Source organism: Triticum aestivum, chromosome 6D, assembly GCF_018294505.1.
Source record: "Triticum aestivum cultivar Chinese Spring chromosome 6D, IWGSC CS RefSeq v2.1, whole genome shotgun sequence".
NCBI lineage: Eukaryota > Viridiplantae > Streptophyta > Magnoliopsida > Poales > Poaceae > Triticum > Triticum aestivum.
Genome location: NC_057811.1, coordinates 44838407 through 44854496, shown reverse-complemented (window position 1 = coordinate 44854496; position 16090 = coordinate 44838407).

Genomic DNA, 16090 nt, shown 5'->3' with positions numbered 1-16090 from the left:
GACAGACCACCCCCAGATAAAAAGACAGAAGACATAACGGGCTCTACTTTAGAAGGTGATGGCAGGACAAAGAGCGTACCAACTAGCCAACAAGAGCTTTCCAAACAGAACAAGAACCCTGTTGACAAAGATCGCAAACCAGGAACATCACCCGAGGTGAAACATGCACAAGAAGAAAAGAAGCAGAAAGAGAAGGATTTAACAGAAAAGATACTTGAACGGAGGAAACGCGATGCTGCAATCTCAGTAGAACCGAGCATCAAAAACAACAGCACACAAAAGGAATCACCAACACCTAGGCAGCCTAACGAGCAGGCGCAGTTAGGTCACGACAAGAAAAAGGCAAGGCATCTTGCAAGAGTACAGACAAGATCCCCAAAACCCTCAACGATTCAATCATCAGAGATCAGCTCAGCAAACATAATCTCAATTAAGAGGCCATTCAAACGACCAAGCAAGGAACCTGGGAAAGTCAAGGTTGCATCACTTGTTCTAGGAGATTTCATTTACAGAGAAAAGGCCATACAACTCTATAGATATCTGATGAGCCAACAAGGACAGAGAGAATGCGCAGGGTAAGAAGATTCTCCTAGTTCCATGGAAACAATTACAGAGAGCTACATTCTCTAACATCCAACTAACAATTCACTCACCTACTTCCAAACCCTCCTTGCAGACAAGTGCTATACAAATATAAAAGCTCAAACCGAGAAGATTGCATTTCAGCAGAATCCTTCATGGAACAAGCAGGAAAAGAAGAAACACAGATGGAGGGCTCCATGCTAAACACGTTACTGGAGGAATGGAAAGAACAAGAACAATTCAACCCAGACGACACAACTATACTCCCTGCAGGTTTCGCAAATGTATGCATACCTCACCCACAAAAACACCACCGCCATTACTATGATAGAATATTTAACTAAAACCACACACTCTCTTTCTTGAAGCTGGTGCTCGGTCTCAATTATGATAACAGAGAGCTATCAGAATTCAACGAGGACGAAGCACTAAAAGGATTTGAACTCCTCGTGGGAGGTAAAGACATCCTCCATTCGAAGATGGTAAGTTCAGTATTATTACTTAGCACATGACCTATTCTCTTTGAGCTTCAACGATAAAATGAAATTCAATTTTTACATCAACAATGATCTCCTCTCTCAACATAGATCATGATACCTCATCACACAAAAAACCACTACACGCTCTATGTACTGAACAAGTACAGAGATAGCATCGACATCCTTGACTCACTGAACTACGTAAACTACGCCGATTTGTCTTGGAGTCAACACCACGTGCATCGAGAAGAACTGGTACGTACTTTTTGTACATTGATTTCCTCTTTTCCTCATGATAGTATGATACTCTTACTTTCCTCAATGCCGCACCCAAACAACAAAACCGTAATGCAATAACAGATGAGAAGGATGTCCGTGCTGATGAACAAGCACCACGGACTAAAACACAAGAACGAACCAGACTGGGAAAGGATAGCAGAAAGGCCTCACAGGGTCTGCACACCAAAGCAAGAAGGAACACAATGCGGTCACTTCACGGCCCAATTTGCGAAATACTATAATGGGAAAGAACTGGTCAAGGACAGAGAGGATTTTCATGTAAGTTACCACTACATACACGTCAAATAACTTGATTTCTTTATTACCGTAATTAGTTTATTAACAATTGTGAACAACACGTAACTATAAACCATACATTTTCACATGCCTGCAGCCCAGCAAGGTCGATGCCGAATGGAAACCGGAGTACGTATACACACTCATATTCGGTAAAACCAACCAAATAAAGGACCATCAACTTCCTGGAAAACTCAAAGATTACAAACCAGAGACTACAAACCTTTTTTCACCCATGAAAGGTAATATAACTATTTTCATTTTTACCATCAGTCAACATTGCTAGAGCTTCAAATATTTCTTTTAGAAACAACAGCCATGATTTTTTATCTGCTTTGACAGAGCGAGACGAAAAAAACCAGCATCAATCAGAGAGTAGCAGGAAATACCCGCAACACCGGCATTCGTTTCTACACGTGGATAAGGCAAACGAGCTCTACAACATAGTCATGAGTGACACATGGCAGGATGAATTCAAAAGGTAACTTGGTTCCTTTTACACCTCAAATTAGTTAAAGTTAGGCGGCAATCACACAAATCAGAAAGGAAACTGGAAAGAACCTTAAATTCCTGTTTATCAGCTTACTTAGTTAATGACTTTCTCAACAAAAATTTCTTCTACTGCCCTGTATGTAAGCAGAAAAGTAGTATTCTTGAGAGATCAACCACAGAGCAAAAGCACAACTCTTACTGGATCAAAGCTAAAGGAAATATTTGGGCCTGCAAATAAGAAAAAACGTCAAGGAATGGAAAAGAAGGTGCTCGATGAGTTAGCAGAAGCATGGGAAAGCAGCAACCAAACTATACACAAAATACATAGACTATTATTAGGCCCAAGCTTTGCAGAGGTAAATTTCAAAAAAAAATCACAGTGATCATATAAACTCATCTTTTTTGAACTATTGTTTAATCTCTTGGTACCGATCTATTTTTTCTAACTCGTTTTTATCGTTTTTTATTTGTTGCGTGCAGCACATTCTGGGTTTAAAGGATAAAAGAAAATCTATGAAGAACTTCAGAGATGATTTCACACGAGAAAAGGATGTCCTGGTTCCTTTGTTCCTTAAGAAATGTCAATCAGAGAAGCTCAAATCAGCAAAAATGGTAATAGCGTTTTCCATACAACAAAATAAAAATAAGCATTTCAAATAGAATACTATATTCTAAACTCTCCTCTAACAATAAAACTTTTGTGCCACAGGTATTCATGCCATTTGAAAAGGAAGACCGATACACACTATTGGTGCTCGACAGATATAGAAGGAAGCTTCAAATCATCGAACCTGAAGAAACCTCTCTTGAAGAATTGAAGAAGCAAGAATACCTGAAAAATCAATGTGATCGACACGTGCATGATGGCAAACAAATTAAGCAGATTGCTAACATGGAAAACAACGAAGCCATCAAAGAAAAGGAGCATAACAAATACCACAACCATAAAGACAAACTGGTAAGAATTGTAAATAACGCCATCTTTCAGTTTTACAAATTACACTACATGTCTCTCTAAAACAAAAACAAAATGCAATTCCCAGGTTCCCAGGTTTAAAGAAGTATACGAAATATTACTGGGTGAAAAATTCGAAAAGGAAAAGACTAGATGGGATATTGAATTTTTACAGGGCGTTCCAAAGGTGAACAAAGGTGAAACCCCGTTTGCTGTTCTAAGGTTCGTGCATCTCTTTGATGGCAACCACTTCATCGAAGAGATAGATAATTTTGACGTAAGTTTTCGCTTAAAACTCGCAATAAATCTGCTAGATATCATACACCTGCATGACCTAATACTGATGTGGTTTTTCTCCTTTTTTCCACTAAACTTCACGGAACAATGGAAAGCACAACAACTGTGCAAGCTACTATTTAGCGATCAGAATACAATCGAACCCAGCAAAATGGGCGATGAGATTAGAAAGATCTACGACGACATCACGGAATAAAAAGTTGTTGATAAGCGAACGAGCCTAGCTCCATCGAAACATCAGAAGATGGTTTAACCGCACATCATACTGTAATAATGAAGCAACAGACTATTTTTATTGATGTAGTTCCTTGATTCTTCAGTAACCAAGCATTCGAACACAAGCCGGTGCCCCTAGACACTTCACAACTATCAATCCAGGCAGTTGATGACCATGCCCCATAAAGCCCCAAGTCTGTCCCTAGACATACGTGTGTCACGTCGACACGCCGTGACTCTACATACTACTCACGCGTGACCGTCGGTGACTTTGATGTTTCACAAACATTCCCCCTTTCTGAAACTGTGTGCTGCTGAATGCCACCAACCTATAGCATGAGTCTGGCATGAGTACAAACGTGACTCTCTAAATGAGTATTCAAACAAATGCATGTGGTGCCACCCACTCGCGCCGTTAGAGACCTCACACCTGTGCATCCACAATGGTGCCTTCCTACCTCAGTATTAGCAAGCAAGCCTCTCCGACCACACCACCATGCATCTAGAGGGTTAAGGGCCAGTGATGCCTCTCAAAGCCCCACACCACTCCATGTCCGTGATGCCAGACACGCGTGACTCTCTAGAGGCTTCACAACCGTGACTCCCTAACTGCGTATTCGGAAGCATGCCTCTGGTATCACACTTTTGAACATCCACAGGATTGATAGCTGTTCGCAACAACAAAAACCCCACTTCCATGCCTCTTGGGTCATCACCTCCGTGCCTTCTGTAACTGCATCCACGTGCCTAACGTGTCACGCCCCGCAACTCTTACATGGTCACGGTACCACGCCCATGTCTCTTCACAAATGTCACAACAGTGCATCTCTAACCGAGCATTCCAACACATGCCTCTGAGACCGCACTATTGTGCACCCACAACGTTGATACCCGTGCATGGAGAAGTCGCAATCCCATGCCTTGCGTACCTGGATCCAGGTGCCTCTCTCACATGACTCTTACATGCCCCATGATGTCGCACAACCTTGACTCTGCACGCTTCCAAACCGTGACCCTGTAACTATGTATTCGGAGCTCAACTCTGCTACTCCGTCCACGTGCCTCTGGCCCCTGTAGTAACACACGCCGGTGACTCTAGAGACTGCATACCTGCGCCTCTCTAACTGCGTATTCCGACCCATACCACTCCTGCCACTCCTCAAGAAGCCGCGCTTGTGTGCACAACTAAACTGTACTCAGCACAAAAAGACTGCTTTGCATTTTGTTGTTTTTAGAGTAAAAAGCAACATTACTACTTCAAAATCACATGATTGCTGAATAAACATAGTACTTAGCAAGCTAAATAACTTGCTCAATCACATAAACAAACTATAACTTGATATAAGGAAACTTGTTTAACCTGATACAGATGACATTAGAAACTGCTTCGTTCTAACAGAAGTAAACTACGAACCTGATACAATAGAAAGGACAAGCGTAAACACAAGCAACTCCACGACCAGTTTTCTATGTTTTCGTCATCACTAGTATCCGTAGTAAGGATCGTCATAATTCTTCTCTGCCTCTTTTGCACTCTCCAGACCTTCTCTGATGTTTTCAATTCTCTTCCACGACTCGTAGGGGGCGTACGCATCTATCGCTGCATACTCAATGAGGTAATTTGGCAGTGGGCTGATCCCCCACAGTTTATGGTCTTCAACCCTATCAATCTTATCCTTCATCTGTTTGTAGAATGGTGGATCACGCTCCCTGCAACATCAGCCAAAGAGTGGTACCTCTTTCTTCCCTTGAAAGGAACTCTCCATTTGCGCTGGATGTCGATGTACTTGTCAGGGTTGATCTCCAAACCAGAACTTCGCAGCATCTCTTTGTCACCTTCAATACTGAAGCCGGCAAAGGTGTAGAACCTGTCCTCCTTCAGGAACAGGTGCAGGCTCTTGGGCCTGCAGGGGGATGACACATTTAAGGTGGATCCATCAAGTATCGATCAAGTACATGCTTATATAGTACGTATAATTCATGGACGAAAAAATTTCAGAAACTGCTATGCAGAGTTCAGAAATAAAATACAAGCACAGCATGTTATTTTTATTTTTGGTATTTACACTTGAATCAATTACCTATCTACTTCAGAAATATAGAAACTACACTAGAACAGAAAGTACACTAGAACATCAAGTTCAGAAAATAATCTCGTACATCAAATCCATAAATTAATCTAGTGCATCAAATACATAAACTGATCTAGTGAGTCAAGTTCAAAATCTATTCTGCTGCATCTACTTCAGAAACTTCACTGATACATCAAGTCAATAAACCAATTTAATCAAATTTCAGGGTGAAAAGCTAATTAAACAGAAGCATGGAGAGGTTGAAACTGTAGGATGGTTCACCATTTTGTTGCCGCGGTGATGTGATATACCAAATAGAGTTCCTCCACGCATAACTGTAGAACCGCTGCCCTCTGCAGAGGTTCGTCCTCCCTGGTATACTCGACATCAACGCCGATGTACTGAGGGTACAAGCCGCAAACCCTCTTCAGGATCCTGCTGATCATCTTGTCGGCTTCCTCAGGATTGCTGGTGCATACGACATCCAGCTTTTCCTTGCCGTGGATGTCAACCTCCTTGAGGTGCACTTTGTAGTCGTGCTTCTGACCGGGGACCTGAATGTCGTCGACCTCGGTGCTCTGGTCGGATGTCTCACCACGAGGACGCTTGGCAGATGGTTCCTCCGCCATTATCCTCCTCCAGCGATGGCCACCTTGACACAGAGATTGTGAGGAGATGTTAGTTGAGATGGAACGGCAATAGTGTTTTCGGGATTGAGCGGCTATGGAAGCGCAGTTGCCCTTTTGTGCCAAGGTCTGGGTCGTGGAGGAGGCGGTTGGACGCGGCCTCGTCGTGGTAGTGAGGGTGGAAGACATGCGCTCGTTGTTGCTGTGCGTCTAGGCAACCGCCAAGTGGCAGTGCTCGCGGTTGCCGGGAAAAAGCAACCGTCAAATCGTCCGATTAAGGACGTAACAAATGTTATTGCTCGCACCTTTCCCGACGCACGCCGCTACTACCACACGATCAATACTGCACAGACTTCACACATGTGGACCCACAACCGATACTCTCTGAGTACTATTCGCACCGATGCCTCTACTACCAAACTTCCCGACGCATCACTCTCACGTGCCCGTGGTGACACACGCTCGTAACTCTAAAGACTTCACAACCGTGACTCTCTGAGTAAGTCTTCAGATGCATGCCCCTGCCACCACACATTTGTGCATCCACAGAGTTGATACCAGTGCCTCTATAATTCGAACGTCGGTATCTGTAGAGCCTGGTGTTCCGTGCCTCACACGTCTATTAAGATGCTATAGTGAACAAAAGAAAGCTAGGCGACACGAATCTTGATACTAAAATGAGACCGTCGAAGATTACAGACGGTTCCATCATTTCCACCTCTCCCACCTCCACTACTCTCTTCCTTCCTCTCTTCCACAGCAAAATCTCGAAACATTCAACACTCACACAAGGTCTCCTCCTAGGTTCAGTACACGGGCCCAAATTCCAAGTAGAGTTCCCCTCGCAAAACAACCGCCACCACGCTTCGCCAACCACCCTCCCACTTCGAGATACACACCGTCAAACGGTGCGCCCAACAACACAAAGTACCCACCCGACGGCGACGAAGCAAGGACTTCAACACCGCCGGCGGAGATCACAACAAAAAAAGACGAACAGACAGAATAGACCGATGGAAGCGAGAAGCCGAACACAAGCAATCGAATGTAAATAACAATCTATCCCATTGCATTCCCCGAGGTAGATCGTATTGATTTGTCCATTTCCAGGGACAACAACCCCAGCCACCACGAAAGGCCGAGTTTTGCACTATCCAAAATCAACTTGTCTAAAAAATTGAAGTACCGTACACACGACATTTAATAGAAACGCTACTGCTTCCTGCTACGGATTTTTCACCACACGATATGTGCTTAAAAGCACTACACCTGCCACATCACTAACTATAATACCTCAAACGATTCAAATACTGCGAACATACTGAGAGCTCAAACTTGGTAATTACACCAGATTTTTTATGCCCGTTGTCCCTTGATTGATTGTAACTATTTTCAAGTTAAGTGCCTCATGTCCATCACTGCAGTGTTTTTACTTCAGTGCCTCCTGTACCAGAAATCGTGCCTCATGTACATTCAAAGCCCTGCCTCATGTGCGTACACCCACGTGCCTCACGTGTCACTCGCCCAGACTCTTACGTGCCCCGTAATGCCACACCTCACGTGACTTCATGAACGTGGTTCTGTAACCGAGTAGTCGGACCCATGCCTCTGCCGCCACACGTTTGTGCATCCAGAGAGTGCACACCCGTGACTTGAGAAAACACACGTACGTGCCTGTTGTGGATTCACCTTTTCTGCCTTCCGTGCTTGAACCAACGTGCCTCACGTGCCTAACGTAACATGCGCCGTGACTCTTACATGGTCCCAGTGCCACGCCCGCGTCGCTCCTGAAACTTCACAACCATGCCTTTTAACCGAGCATTCTAACACATGCCTCTCCCAACGCACTCTTGTACTACATCCACAGGGTTGATACCCGTGCCTCGAGAAGCAGCATGTCCGTGCCTGGATTGGCTTTATTTCCATGCCTCCGCTGCTTACATCCACGCGCCTCACGCGACACTGGCCTCCTGTGCCTGCGTCTACGTGCCTGTAGAACCTGCACTTCCATGCCTCGTGTGCCTGCAACCACATGCCTGTAGAGAGGCTCCACTTCAGCACTACCACGTGACTTCACAAACGTGGTGCCTTCATTTCTGTGCCTACACGTACCTGCACCCACGTGCCTCACGTGTCACTCGCCCAGACTCTTACGTGCCCCGTAATGCCACACCTCACGTGACTTCACGAACGTGGTTCTGTAACCGAGTAGTCGGGCCCATGCCTCTGCCGCCACATGTTTGTGCATCCAGAGAGTGCACACCCGTGACTTGAAAAAACACACGTACGTGTCTGTTGTGGATTCACCTTTTCTGCCTTCCGTGCCTGAACCAACGTGCCTCACGTGCCTAACGTAACATGCGCCGTGACTCTTACATGGTCCCAGTGCCACGCCCGCGTCGCTCCTGAAACTTCACAACCATGCCTTTTAACCGAGCATTCTAACACATGCCTCTCCCAACGCACTCTTGTACTACATCCACAGGGTTGATACCCGTGCCTCGAGAAGCAGCATGTCTGTGCCTGTGATAGCTGCATTTCCGTGCCTCCGGTGCTTACATCAACGTGCCCCACGTGACACTGACCTCCTGTGCCTGCGTCAACGTTCCTGTAGAACCTGCACTTCCGTGCCTCGTGTGCCTGCATCCACATGCCTGTAGAGAGGCTCCACTTCAGCACTACCACGTGACTTCACAAACGTGGTGCCTTCATTTCTGTGCCTACACGTACCTGCACCCACGTGCCTCACGTGTCACTCGCCCAGACTCTTACGTGCCCCGTAATGCCACACCTCACGTGACTTCACGAACGTGGTTCTGTAACCGAGTAGTCGGACCCATGCCTCTGCCGCCACACGTTTGTGCATCTAGAGAGTGCACACCCGTGACTTGAGAAAACACACGTACATGCTTGTTGTGGATTCACCTTTTCTGCCTTCCGTGCCTGAACCAACGTGCCTAACGTAACATGCATCGTGACTCTTACATGGTCCCAGTGCCACGCCCGCGTCGCTCCTGAAACTTCACAACCATGCCTCTTTAACAGAGAATTCTAAAACATGCCTCTCCCAATGCACTCTTGTACTACATCCACAGGGTTGATACCCATGCCTCGAGAAGCAGCATGTCTCTGCCCGTGATAGCTGCATTTCCCTGCCTCCGGTGCTTACATCAACGTGCCTCACGCGACATTGGCCTATCCCGTGGTTCTCTACGTGCCTGTAGAACCCACACTTTCGTGCCTCCTGTGCCTGCATCCACGTGCCTGTAGAACCTGCACTTATGTGCCTCGTGTGCCTGCATCCACATGCCTGTAGAGAGGCTCCACTTCAGCACTAACAGTCTCAACACTAAAAAAATACTGTAGCACACAAAAAAACCCAAGTCAAGCATAACGAATCTTGATGCCCAAACGGACGATTGAAGATTAGAGACGGTTCGATGGTTTCCATCTCTCCCTCCCTCTTCTACTAGCTTGCTTCCCCTTCCGCAAAGTAAATCTCGAAACCTTCATCACTCCCGCACGCTCTCCTCCTTCCTTCTGCACACAAACACAAACTCGAAATCGAGTTCGCCTCACCGGACAACTGCCACCGCGTTCGCCAACCACACTCAAATCCGACATACAAACAGCCACACTCTGCCCGCGACAACACCAATAACCCCGCCGACTGCGGCAACCGACGGCGAGGACTTCAACAGCGGCGGCAGAAATCGCAATAAAAAAGGAGCAACGACACAATAAGCGGATGGAAGCGAAGAACACCGCACAAGTAAATGAATGTAATTATCATTCTATCCCACTCCATTCCACCGGGTAGATCGTAGTGATTTTTCCACCTCCAGGAACAGCAACCCTAGCCACCGCTACCAAGGAGTTTTCTAATAACCTAAATCAATTTGCCTAACAAATTGAACTAGCGCAGAGATGAGATTTAATAGAAATGCTACTGCTCTCCGCCCTAGGATTTTCGCCATACGATTTGTGCTCAAAGGTAAAAACCTGAAACATCAGTAACAAGAATACGTCGATAGATCCAAACCCCGCAAGCATCCTGAGAGGCCAAAACTGATAACCATATGAGATTTTCTACATCCCTTGTCCCGTCAATGTAACCGTTTTTCAAATTAAGTGCCTCTGGTGTGAAATACCGTAAACAAAGAATAGGTGTACCCTGTGCTTCTAGGGTAAAACAACCCGTGCCTCTCTATCCATGCAAATTTGTTTTCACACCACGCAGGTTTTTTTCCTTTGACACTCGACTCTGCTTCTAACACCTGCCCATTTTTTTATGCAGCAATGACAAATCCTCACGAAGAAGCTAAAACCCAGCAAAATACTGACGAAGACCCTGCTGAAGAGCATGCAATCCAGCAAGCTCCTGTCAAAGGTTTGAGCAAAAAGTCTCCAGTGTCCATCCACAAAAAACTATATTGACATATTAATAACTCAACTGCTATCCTTGACAACAATAACTTAACTATGTCTACAAATAAAACTACCTACCACTTATTATATATTTCTTTATAGAAAACATTAAAAATGTTCGCACACTATCTTATTTTTAATTCAAAAATAGTTTAACTTACCCAATAAATCTTGAACTATCATTGATGATATTCCTCCCATTATGAAATATCACCTGCAGAGTGCATTTTTGTCTCAGAAAATGCTTCACCCTAACTTCACTACCCCAGCTGCACTCATAACCATAATTAATATTTTCTTCCATCCCCTGATTAGCTCAATTAGTAACCATAGTAATAACCTATCTTAACCCAAGAAAAGAAAAGTAAAAATACCCTTTGGGAGTTTCACATTCCTTATACATAATCATGGAAGATATATATTTTAAATGTGAATCAATTATTTTCGGACAAAAAGAACATCCTTTTTTGTTACCTGGTCATTATACAGGACACGAAGACGGTGATATTCAAAGCGCAGAAACAGGCAGCATCTCTCCTCATTCATTAGAAAAGGACACAGAACAAAACATGAGGAACAAACCACCTGCGGAAGAAATGATAACTTACACCAGGCTCAACAAGATTAAACATCTAGCAACAAGCAAAAAAAAGAGAAAATCAGATACAAGCACTGTTTTTACTCCTGGAGCAAAAAAGCAAAAGCATGCTGAAAACATCATCGACACTAGTACCTTGCAGCATCAGCCATTACCTCTAACGGTACTCCCGCCAACAGCACCAACCGCCATGAAGAAACAAGGCGAACGCAAGAAGAAAAACAAACGACAAAGGGTAGAAAAAGAACAAGACGATACCAACAGCAAAGGTTCAGATACCAATGATGACGACGATGACAGGGAACATGATGCAGATTTCATTCCTACAGATGGCGATGATGCCGAAGAGCATGACAGCGACGCAGAACATGACGACGATGTAAAAACACACTTATGTACTAATTTTGAATACCACTATTAAGCACTCAGGATCTAACGTTCCTTTCTAACAAAACCCTTTCTTTTTGTCTTCTGAAACAGAACAAATCAGGACAGAAGGACAAAAAGAGGAGAAAGACAAGCGGAAAAGAATTGGCAGCACCAACAGTTGACGAAGAACAGCAAGAAACAAACGAAGAGAAATGCCAAATCAAGGCAGGGGCAGCATTCGCTCATGTCAAGAAAGCATGGAATTTACTTAAAGACCGTCACAAGCAAGATATTAGGACGGCAGGATTTGGCAGCATAGAGAACTGCAAAATAACAGGCTCCATCTGCAGACCACTTGCAGCAACATCTACGATAACCTGGACACAGAAAGCATGACAATAACCTTCGGAGATGGTATCGAAGACAAGAAACTCAAGATTACCAAGGAAGCTATACACAAGGTGTTTGGATACCCAAACGGCACGGAAAAGTCAGCACCAAGGCCAGCGAAGAGCCCAACTTCAATGAAAGAACTGATGTCAGACCTTGACTTCAAACATACAGTTTTCAAGCCAAAAGAACTGTTCACGAAGCTAGAAAAATTGGTGAAACTAGATGGCGAACAATCAAACAGGAAATCAGTTAAAATATTTTTCCTTATTTTTTTCCACAACGTTGTCTGCGGGTCAAGCGCCGCTATCTTCGCCCGACAAGCTATAATGGTAGAGGACATGGACTATCCAGAGATGGCAAAGATGGATTTCTGCAAGGTAATCGTCGAATGTATTAAGGAAGGAGCCAAGATATGGCAGAAACACAGAAATTTGCCTCAGGAAGAAAAGAACAAAAAGCATGTCAATGGTTTGGCACAGGGGCCAGTAATCATGTACCTTGACTCCCTGCTGCTGCCAACCGACACAAAAGAAATGTGGAAGATTGCAAAGACAATGGACAAGACCTCATTACCACGAGCAAATCATCTCAAAGAGAGTGACCTAGCGAAAATAGCTAGAGCAGACATGAAAAGGGACGGAAAAGCACGACCAGATGACTATGAATTTGGCAAAATACAGGTATAGCTATATTGTACATAAATCAGTCCTTCCCTTTTTGAAAACGGTTTACATTCTAATCAACTACATTCCACCAAAACGATGTAGACATGGAAAGGAACAGCAGAGAGGATCTTCTATGCCAACACAGCATCAACTTCGTCTTCAATTCGCCAGATAGCAGGAGAACATCGCAAACAACAGCAACACCAGAACACGACCAAACTGCTACCACCTCCACCCAAACGCCGGCGCGAACCACGTGTCAGCACCAGTGGAAGCAGGGAACCAAACAAAAGCATCAGCACAGGAGCAGAAGAAAGATTCCAAAGGATAAACAAATTGTTGGAAAAAGTACTCCATGAAGCAGAACAGATACCCGCAGTAACCACCAGGGCTGAAAACCAATGCAACGAAAAGGAAAAGATATTGGATGAAAAAAAACAAGAACCTAGTCGTGCAACAAACAATTGCCCTGGTGGATTCATTGGAACAACTCAGACAATTTCAGGACATAGTTTGCACAAGGTACCTGACAGACAACGCGACCCTGCAGACACTAGAGCAAGCAGATCCAGCAGCCTCAAGTAGACTAGCCGATGCCAACCGCACGAATGAAATCGTAGCCACAACAGAACCAAGAGAAAGGAGAAAAAAAGAAGAAGAAGACGAAGAGAGGAAGAGAAGAACAAAATCAAGGGACATAGGCATTGACAAGAACAAGATAAAGCGGCAAAAACAGGTAAGTAAATACTAATGCATGGTGACATACGCACCCTAAAGCAAACCCCTGTTTTCATACCTAAACTAAAAAGAACTGCCTCAATGCTTTCAGGAACGTACCAATAGCACGCCAGGCCAAGATGAACTCCAACAGCAGGATGGTGTCAACAACCCCAAAAACACGAATGAACGCAACAAACAAAGCAACCTCACAACAGACAATGCTACAACAACAACTACCCCAACACAAGCACAAGATACGATCGACGTCAGAACCTATGAAGAGGTCAGTATGAACATCCATTTTTCCTTTCAAAACCGGATAGAGTTATAAGTTAACTAACAAACCTCCACCAAAATATAGGCTCAGCTGAAGAACAATCAAGTCAGCAGCCCCGCCAACCAAATGCAAGAGCCTAACCCACAATCAACCGTTAGCATAACAAACGACAAAGAAGAAGAAAACAACGAAGAGGAGGTAAACTTCCATAGCACACTATTACCCACACCGAAAACTCATAAATGGCAGGAAAGAAAGTGAACCGCAAACTCATATTGTTTGATCTCCAGGTATCACAAGCACTGCAAGACCAAGAGACAACCCGTGTTGAAATTGAACCCCATAGTGAACCTCAAACAGAGGAAGGCGTCACAGAACAGGAACTTTGTGTACAAGAGATTTCCAGCGCCACAACATTGCAGATCACCATCACGAGTACAAAGGATAAAGCGCAAGACATCCCAGCAGATGAGAAACAAGAGACTGTTATACCTGACAAAGAAACAGTAGATGCAGGCACAAATAACCTAGTCATCAACATGGAGGTAAAAATTCAACAACAATAACCACTTTTCAAAATATTTTTATGATGTCTGAACTACCTAATACACCCCGCCACGTCAATACAAAGATTATAAGGGATGTCTCACCCTTTTCCTTGAACAAATGTAGGAAAAAACGAGTACGCTGATCTCGAAGATCAAGAACTTCAAACAACAACATCTGAAGAGGTGAGGTTACAAAGCTCAGACACAAATGAAGTTCAATCTATAATTTCAATTTTTATTAAACAGGAAGAGGAAGCAAGCAAAAGCACTGGCATAGACATTCAACAAGAAAAACTAGAGGACAACAAGAGACAAGGAGAAGCCATAGTACAAGCACTAGACAGTCCTGCAACTCCAGAGATAGAGGTCTTATAAAAAAATTGTAACTGAACAGTCAGAAATGCACCCATTTCTTAAATATTTTTTGTGTTGGTGCAGGCACAAGAAGCTCAAGAAACCATCAACAATCAAGACCATCAAACACAACCAGAGGAGCCCAATGAAGAACCCAAACATGTTCTTCAAACGATAGACAATAATGCCACTGAAGACCAAGCCACAAAAAATTCACTCACCAAACAACAGGTACCAGAGACAGCGGCAGGGTCAACGACTGAAAAGGTAAACTTACGAAACCTGCAACTATGAAATTAAAAATTGCTGCTTGCACAATCAAATAAACTCCAACCTACCACATTTGTATTGACTCAAATGGACTCTCACTTTGCCGCCTCTATGTTTGAATAGCTGCAAGAAAAAAAAAGGTCAGTGACGATGAACAGCAAAATAAAGAGCAAGAGAAGGACCCAAAACCACCACTGAACGAAGAATCAGCAGTAACAACAACAAATACAGAGGTGAAAACACATAACACCTCTTCATGAACTTATAGTTCAAAAACACGCATTTGACATTTCACTACTTTCTTGCATAGCAGAGAAAGGAGACCAATGAGCAAAAGGAGGACACTGAAGAAGGGCAACATGTTCTTCAAAAGGCAGCCATCAACGTAACAGAAGACCAAGCCCAAAAATATTCACTCACCGAAAAACACGCAGCAGAGACGGCAGCAGCAACAACGACTGAAAAGGTAAAGTTACATACGTTGGTCCTATCAAAGTATAAAATAGCTATGTGGAACCTCAAATGCACTGCCACTTAGCCACCTGTGTGTTTCAAAAGCTACAAGACAAAAACGACGGCAGCGGCGATGAACTACAAAAAAAAGAAGAAGAAGATGCCCAAAAACCTCCACTCAACGAAGAACAAGCACAACATTCAGCAGCAATGATTGAGGAGGTAAAGTTACATAAGCTGATTCTACGAAAATATAAAGTAGTTCCATGAGAACTAAAATGCACTCAAACTTAGCCACCTTTATGATTGAACAGCTGCAAGACAAAAACCATGACAGTGACGATGAACACCAAAACAAAGAACAGGAGGATACCCAAGAAACTACACTCGACGAAGAACGGGTGGAACATTCAGAATCACCAACGACAGATCAACAGGTGAAGTTGCACAAAATATTTCCACAAAATTACACGACTTAATCACAATCATAACAGCTCAAACAACGCACCAAACGCTTCGCTGTTTTCCCATAACAGCTGCTATAATTGAAATAAAGTAGCAAGCTAAATTATTTCAATGCTTTTTCAATGATAACGCAGAAACACGAAGAAGGCGACCACGGAGATACAAGCAATGAAGCAGACACACACATTGTTCCAGAGAAAGAAGCAGAAACCATCGAAGAAAACCCTACACCGTCGTACGATGCCAATTCCCCTG